Here is an 8,330-nt window from a genome sequence, read left to right as displayed (position 1 = left end):
TCCAGGCGGCCTTACCTGCTATGCTGCAAAAGGGCCTTGCGTGTGGGGGGGGGGGGTGGGAATGGGAAGATTGGAAGGGATATACTAGGAAGAGGGAAGGAAGCGGCCGTGTCCTTATTTTAGGTACCATCCCGGCATTTGCCTGCAGGAGAAGTGGGGAAACCATGGAAAACCACTTCGAGGATGGTTGATATGGGGATCGAACCGCTCTACTCGATTGACCTCTCGAGGCTGAGTGGACCCCGTTCCAGCTCTCACACCACTTTTCAAATTTCGTGGTAGAGCCAGGAATCGAACCCGGGCCTCCGGGTGTGGCAGATAATCACGCTAACTACTACACCACAGAGGCGGACTGGATTCATTTTCATGAACCAGAAACCTCCTCGGTTATCCTCATAACTAGGTTGCGGATTTCTATGACCTAAAGTGTTATGAAATAATAGCAAGATACCCGTTCTTCACTACGATTTTAAACTGAAAATTATTATTCAAAGTTTTACATCTTGGAGAGTTCACTGTCAGCTGAGCCTGTAAAATACGCCCTCAGTTCGTACGTCAAACGGTTTTGGGGATACGATTATTTATTTTCTGATCTAACACTCATTTGAGGTGCCGGAATTTAGAGTACTCCCACAGGAGTTTTTTTTATTTGTCAGTAAACCTACCGACACGTGGCTGTCGTATTTCAGCACCCTCAAATACCACCGGACTGAGCCAGGATCGAATCTGCCAAGATGGGGTAAGAAAGCCAGTGCCTCAACCGTCCGGTCCAAAGGTGTTCAACAGGGTTGATGTCGGGGGACGAGAGGTGAATGAAACTGCCTGGAAACATTTGAAAGCAGCCATTTTTTCACTATTGCAACGGTATATTTAGGGTCGATGTCTTGTTGAATGACCCTCACGTCTCAGTCTTTCAACAGAGATTTTCCTCTGATGAAGTAAAGTAAACTCCTGCCATTTTTTAATTCCTGGCAGTACCGGGATTCGAACCCCGGCCACCGTGGACGGCAGCTACGGAGACGGACTTTTAACATGATATATACAGATACTTCCATTTATCCATTTTATTTTCAATAAACACTAAATTGTCTACCCCAGTACCAGGCATGCAACTCCAAACAAGAATGTTCCCACCTCCACGTTTCGTTACTGGAACAAGATTTTTCCCTTGGAGGCCTTCGTTAGGCTTTTCCCATTTTTTCTGCTTTCTGTCACACTGAAATAAGGGACAAAAGTATTCACATGCAGTAAGGGTTGTCCCAAAAGTATGGAATAAGTGGGCGTATGTAGACTTTTGTTTCTGACTGTGTGTATATAAGAAAACATCAAGTTTCAACAATACTGCCCTGCGGCATCCTCAACCTCTAAATCATTGCAGGATCAGATTACACTTCAGCTACTCTAACTCCCTGAGTTTCATTTTCTAGATATTTAGCCCCTTATTCAATCCATTCTTTCCCTAGTCAAGTAATCCTCATTTCCGTCAATAATCTCCTTTGATCTGCCCTTTCAAAAGCCTCGGATAGGTCAATAGTGATGATAGAATCCATTTGATCTGAATAAAACTTTCGCAGTCGGTAGGACTCAAACCTATGCTCCCAGAGGGAATCTGATTTCGAATCAGACGCCTTAACCACTCGGCTACGACTGCACACTCCTGCTAGTTGCCAAGTATATTGAGTCCGTTTCATTACTTAAGGAAGGATTTCGCGCCTAATCCAATAAATACAGAGTGTAATAATATTGTTATTGTAAGTCAGCGTCGATGAAGTATTTTGGGATTAGCACAGGTACAGCGAGTAGGTTATGTATATAGTGCATATATATATTGAAACAGGAACCGCCCGTGATCGAACTGGCGTCCGCGCGGTCTGTTTCATCCTTTCAAATTGTGCGCGTTGTGGGCTATGATGCAACGCTTTCGGCGAGCGAGCTCGTGGCAGCCTGCTAAGACACTACGACTTCACAAAACGCGTTGCCCTCACGTCAGAGAGAACCATCTGGAAGCTTTTTGATATCTCCGCTTTCAGATGAGATATCGACTAACGGACAACGGGTCCATGTAGCTTACAATAACAGACAGCTCATGTCCAAATTTCATAACTATTTTATTTAAGGAGATATCGCAACGTCAAGATATCAAGTAATTTCAATGACGTGTATGCTTAAGGTCAAGCCCGGATATATAAGACGAGCCAATTTCTCCAACGAGGGTCTTCCACTGACCTCTCTAAAGAGGACAGGTGAACTCCGTTAACGCATCTCCAAGTATTTTTGCTAGGCCGGGTGGCTATCATCCTTACCTTGCTACCTCGCCGACCTTAATCAAACATATAGGCTGACACTGAGTTGGCAGTCGGCCTTCCGCACGACACTGTATACCTGTCTCATTCCCGGTGTAGATCTGGCGATCTCTGAAGACCTCGCTTAAGCGGACATCCACGATTTTCGCAGCAGCATCTGCAGTTCTTTTGATCGGCCGGGTGGCTCCACATCTCGAATACCAGCGCCCGCCGACCTGAATCAAGCATATAGGCCGACTCCTCGTTGGATGTCAGCCTCCCTATGATCAACCACCATGACGACCACCACCATCACCACTACCTTTGCGACCCCTGCTCACACCTTCTCCTCCCTTTCCATCACAACTGTTACGTCGTCCCATCCATCGCCGATTCTATCAACCTCCCTTCCCCCGCTACTTCCTGTTGATCCACCTAGACTGTTACGTATTCCTACCAGCTACTTCACTCGCCCGCCTACGCCATCTACGTCTGTCCCGCCAACCACAACGTCACCACCGCCGTCCAGCGTACCAGCAGCAGCCGCCAGACATCATTCATCACCTTCAGCACCATCCGACAGATCTGAAGTCCTCCAGTTACGTCGTCCGCGGCGTAAGCCCACTCATCCCGGCAACCGACGTTCAAGAATAACTCCGCCTTCAAGCCATACCCGTCAAGAGGGCGTTCCGCATCTACAACTCCGCCGGTCCGACATACTTAATCCGACTTCAGCTTCCCAGTGCAGCAGCCGTTGCCCATCTGATCCCAACGTTGTACTTCTCTACAGCCGTCATCGTACCGTAGAACCTTCTCTCGCTCACCTCCCCACCTTAGCCATTTCCTCTCCACATCTGGTCGCCATACCCGGCCTGATCATCCCCGCTTTCCGCGTTCTTTCCGTGTCCGTCCACCTCCTTCCTCTGCTCATCTCTCCATTGCACCACCGCCTACTCTTCCACATCTCCAACACATCGCTCCAACTTCACCACCTTACCCTTCCACGCAACTTCCTTCTCGACGCTCTGGTGTAAACCTCCCTCTACAGTTATTTCCCCCAGCCAAGAGGCCCCACCATAACATCCTCCATAATCTTCACATTGCTTACCCATCTCCTACATCTACAATCATCACACTGTTCTCTTCACTTCTCCTGGGCCGAGAGATCACGTTACGATCTAGGGTCCCGCCCAGCCCCTCGGGTGGGGAATGTAAACTTCTCCGCCGCCACCTCCAATGAGAGGACGGTATAGGGACAGTACAGCACAGTACAGCAGAGTAGAGACCTGCTGCCCGAGGTTGTGCCGTCAGTAAAGATCAACATTTTGCGCGGGTGTCGAGTCCGAACGTCGAACTAAGTACCCACGAGGTAAGACGAGAATTCTAACTCCGACAGTGGTATAAATGCTGCATTCAAAGTTTTTCCAAATACTTAAAGATTTCGCGCGACGTATAACATACAAGTGTTAGACATCTCACGTGTTAATACCACAGACATATAGTAAATATACTGGCAGCGCCTATCTCGTAGCATTGGTGCAAGTGAAGCCGGAAGCTTGTGGCCGCCGCCATCTTACGTCACTACAAAGTCACTGTAAACATGCATGTTACTGTGTTACGTGCAGTTTTGTTTTATGTTGTTTTAATGCACAATTCACGATAACGCTTCGGCAAACTACTGCGTGGCAGAATGGTGAATACCTGCGTAGTGTTTGGGTATGGGTTTTCCTATTTACGAAGAAAGAATAAGGAAGGAATAGGAGTTTCAATACACCGGTAAGTGGCGTACATGTGCTCATGTACACCTGTTGCCTACTTACTAATACAATTTTATTTACTATTAAAGATGCGTAATTCACTTCCTTCCGGTGTATATTTGTCGGCGTTAGCCCCCTCGTGATGGAGTGCGGCTAGGACCTAATAATAATTGTACCGGGCGGTACACCTCCACGCCGCTAATTTAAAATTTGCGCCAGTTGAAACTCTTCTGCTGGAGGAAGTCTGAACTTTATATACGCTATTAATTCGCTACCTTCTCAAAAGATGTCACCACGTGGAAAATTTTGAGTTTTTGAACTGTGTCATTTTTGATGTGTTTTTGTTTTGCTTGAAGTAAGAAGTGTGAACTTTCTCTTCTAGAGGACACTACTGAAGATCAACAATAGTGCACCCTAGTGCGAAGTCAAAGAACTATTATGTTGGAGAAATTTTTATTTCAAATGTTTGTCTTTGCTAAATTTTTTTCAGTTATTGGTTAAGTTGGCTGTATACCCCTCTCTTTCCCCTTGTTTTGCATTTAACCAATCCCGAATTTCTGTTATTAATTTCTGACCAATCGTAGGTATCTTCCCCAACTTGAATATGTTGCTGTATCCTACCCAATAAAAGTAATTGTGGGCGGGTGTTTTCATTCCCCTAACGCCTAGAACCTTCTGCGAGAGGATATAAACTGCTGATTTTTGGGTCTCTGCGCCACTTCTGTTCCATCTTTCAGTGTATTAAGTACATAGCAGGAGGCGGGAAGCGCCTCTTTCCTCGGCAGCGGTCAACAACAAGGTAATGGCCGATTAATAACTTCTTTCTTTGCTTGCTCAGCAGTTTAACTCTCGGGGCGGGTTCTAAGCGTTCCACCATGTAACCTTTTCCTAAATGTAACTACTCTTTTCATATATTCTCTTTTAAAGCTACATACTGGGATAGAGAGTGCTAACCCTCTCGAGCTCCCACTCATATTGTTTTGAGGTGAACTTATTTTTCTCAACCTATTCTCGTTAACGTTAAACAAATTGTTCTTTTCTTAAGTCACCTCTTTAGTATGGGATTAGCCCTGGTATTATCGGCCTAGTGCCAAGTAGGTCTTAATCAAAGTGTATTAGGAGTGCAAGTTCGCCTCCTCTCAAATTGTTCCCTTAGAGGTCATTTAATTAACCTTCTTTTCATTTTATAGACCTCAGTAGATTGGGTATTTTACCCCTGTGTTTATGTCCGTTGAGGACAACTTGAAGGTGGAGTTTGGTGTGGCCTGGGAGAGGCTTAAATTTGAGAGCGAGTGGCTCTTTTGAAAATTGAGTGTTGTATGCCTCGTGGAGGCTTTTCAGTGTAATTTGGAGCTAGGGCTCCTAGGCATGAATGGGGTTTTCTGCCCCTCTGTTGAAACTTGTGTTTGGAGGTAAAACTGAGCTGATTGCCCAGGCATTGTGTTTTCAGGGCTCGAAGCCCAAATCCTGTAAATATTGTAACTACCCTTTGACTTGCTACTTTGTACCTGCCATGCTTGTTATTTCTTTGTTTTTGAAAAGAAAATATAACCTGGTTAAATTTTAATTAATTTTACTTTAGTAGCTTGAGACCCGTTCACCACCCCGCACCTTCTTTCACGCATAACTACCACAAAAACACGGTAACAAGTGGTAGCAGAGCGTGGTTGAATGGGTCTCAATTTAGCCCCTTTTGACGGCTAAACATTGTTTTGTTCCGAACTCTAACTATTTTCCCAGTTGCTGGAATCTTTTGAGTTTTTCAAAATTGTTCTGTCACCATGCCCGGCCCTCGCGATGTTCTCCATCTTAACTATTTGCGCAAGGAGGAGTTGATATATGAATTAACTATTAGAAATGTACAATCTGGAGGCACGGTTGCAGTAGACACAAACAAGCTTAGAGAGTCCCTAGATTTGCCCATTTCCATCCCCAATTTGGGAGAGAAAGAAATTGACGACTCTCTTTCCACGATCACGGAGAATATTACTGGGCTAGCTTCTGTAGTTAGTTTTTTTTTGATGAAAATGATCCTTCTCCTAATCAAATTAAGCGTGTGCAAGCTAGGCTGTTTCATTTTTCCAATAGAGTTAACGATCTGTTGTCTCTAAAGTTGAATGACGTTCAGAAGAAGGAAGCTAGTACGCTGCTTGAAAATATGTCTGAATTATCTAGCAAGGTCACTCAATTGTTAACAGGGGAGATTCCTCCCAAAAGCGATCTACCCACCACAGTGAATGTAGGTAGCGAGGAAGAGCCTCATAAGGGAGAAGTTAATAGGAAAACCATCGCCGCTCAAACTATCTCTGCCCCATTGGACAACGAATCTGAACGCCGTAACTCATTGAATAATGTACGTTCTGAATTAACTTCCTTGCCATTGAAACCTTTACCTACTATGTCACCCGGGTTTAGCAGCTTGCCTCACCCATTGGCAATGTTGCTCAGAGGTATCTCTAAGTTTTCGGTTAATACCACCAGTGAAGTAATTTCATTTTTAAGATTTCTAGTTGAATTTCAGGATCATGCCCTTGTGTTTTCTCTTTCTCCATGTCAAATTTTGCAAATTATCTATCCTTATGCAATTGGTATTCTTTCTGACAAATTAGTAAGAGCCATAGCCGAACAGTCATCTATTGAAGATTTTCATGCACACTTGCTTGCAAATTTTATTCCCGCCCGCGCGAGGTCTTCTCTGATTCAGAAGTACTATTATCGTGTACAGCGATTGGATGAGAACTTGGCTGATTTCATACAAGACATTAAGTTTTATACTAGGGTGTTTGCTCTTCACTTCCCTGAGGATCAAATTGTACAAGCTATTGTGGAAGGTATTTCACCATCTTATAGGTCATACTTGTGTTTCGCGGCGTGCCCGCAAACTTTCTCTGAACTTGAAGCGTTGGCCGTCTCAGCGGAAGGAGTTAGGTACGCCGATTCTTTGCGTGTGGCAAAAGAACCCCCTCCTTCGTTTAGTAATACTCGGCCTCCACCTCGCCGACCAGTCACACCCCGTAAATGTTATGCTTGCGGGTCGCCTGACCACCTTCGCAATAAGTGTCCACTGATCAAGTCTAGTAGGGCAAATAATGGAGCTGGGTCAGCACAAGGCTGTTTTAAATGTGGGGCTTTCTCACATATTGCCAAGAACTGCCCAAACTCGAGTAGCACCCCCTCCTGCTCAACTTCTGGTGCAGATTCTACCTATGCCAATAATAATAAGTGACTAGTGGCTTCAGCTGAGTCGACTAGTCCATCTTCCCGAGACTCAGCCCCTGGTAAACAGGTTGTAAATTCAGGGAACGAGCAATTTTCAAATTTATCTTTTGAAGGTCCCAAAGAGTGTCTTAGGATTGCGGCGGATTTCCCCGCACCTGTTCCTTTTCTTAAGATTGAGCTAAATAACGAGCCTATAACAGCTCTCTTAGATTCAGGCAGTGTTTGTTCGATTATTTCGGCTGAATGGTATTCTAAATTGAAATCTGTTTGTAAACTACCTGACTATGTCTCATCTCCTGTTCAATATGTTTCGGCTAATTCTTCCCCATTAGAAATTCTAGGTTCCTTATTGGTCAAAATTCGTATTTTTAAATTCACATGGAAAGTTAAATTGTTTGTGGCCAAGCTCTTGTCTTGCCCCATTATATTGGGAGCGGACTTTATTTCACACACTGGTCTTGTGCTCGATCTTCAGAGTAGGTCTTGCACTTTCAAATTTGCCTCTAATTGTAATATCCCTCTATTAAAGTGTAATTCTGTATCATGTTCATCTATTTCGCCTACCCAGGATGAGATGTCGTTAGACCTTAGACATCTACCTGAGGAGCAGGCTGATAGTATTCGTAAGCTGTGTCAGTCCTTCCCAGAGGTGTTCTCTGATACTCTTGGTGTTACTGACCTTATTGAATACAAAATTGAGGTCACTGATTCGATTCCTGTCCGTTTTCCACCGTATAGGCTATCTCCACCTAAAATGAAGGCTCTGAAAGAAATTATCGATCAGATGTTGAAGGATGGTATTATTAGGCCCTCTAAGTCGGCGTATTCTTCGCCTATTTTTCTAGTTCCGAAACCCCAAGGAGGCTTCAGGCCTCTCATTGATTATAGGGCTCTCAATCGGAAGGTGGTGTTGCAATCTGTGCCCCTTCCTGACCTTCATTCTTGTTTTTCATGGTTTCGTAAGGCCAAGTTCTTTACTATCTTGGACTTGAATCAGGCCTATAATCAAATTCCCATTGCCGAAGAGTCTAAACATCTTACAGCGTTTGCCACGGACTGGAATTTATATGAA

At 44.6% G+C, this 8,330-nt stretch overlaps 1 non-coding gene across 1 annotated transcript; it reads right to left on the bottom strand.

Moving 5' to 3' along the window:
- Window positions 1–1,569: 1,569 nt before the first annotated feature.
- Window positions 1,570–1,651, bottom strand: TRNAS-CGA (transfer RNA serine (anticodon CGA)). The gene has a single exon. It is a non-coding gene; the product is annotated as a tRNA-Ser (tRNA).
- Window positions 1,652–8,330: the final 6,679 nt, after the last annotated feature.

Source organism: Anabrus simplex, chromosome 2 (assembly GCF_040414725.1).
Source record: "Anabrus simplex isolate iqAnaSimp1 chromosome 2, ASM4041472v1, whole genome shotgun sequence".
Classification (NCBI taxonomy): Eukaryota; Metazoa; Arthropoda; class Insecta; order Orthoptera; family Tettigoniidae; genus Anabrus; species Anabrus simplex.
This window is presented reverse-complemented; position numbering and strand designations above follow the sequence as displayed.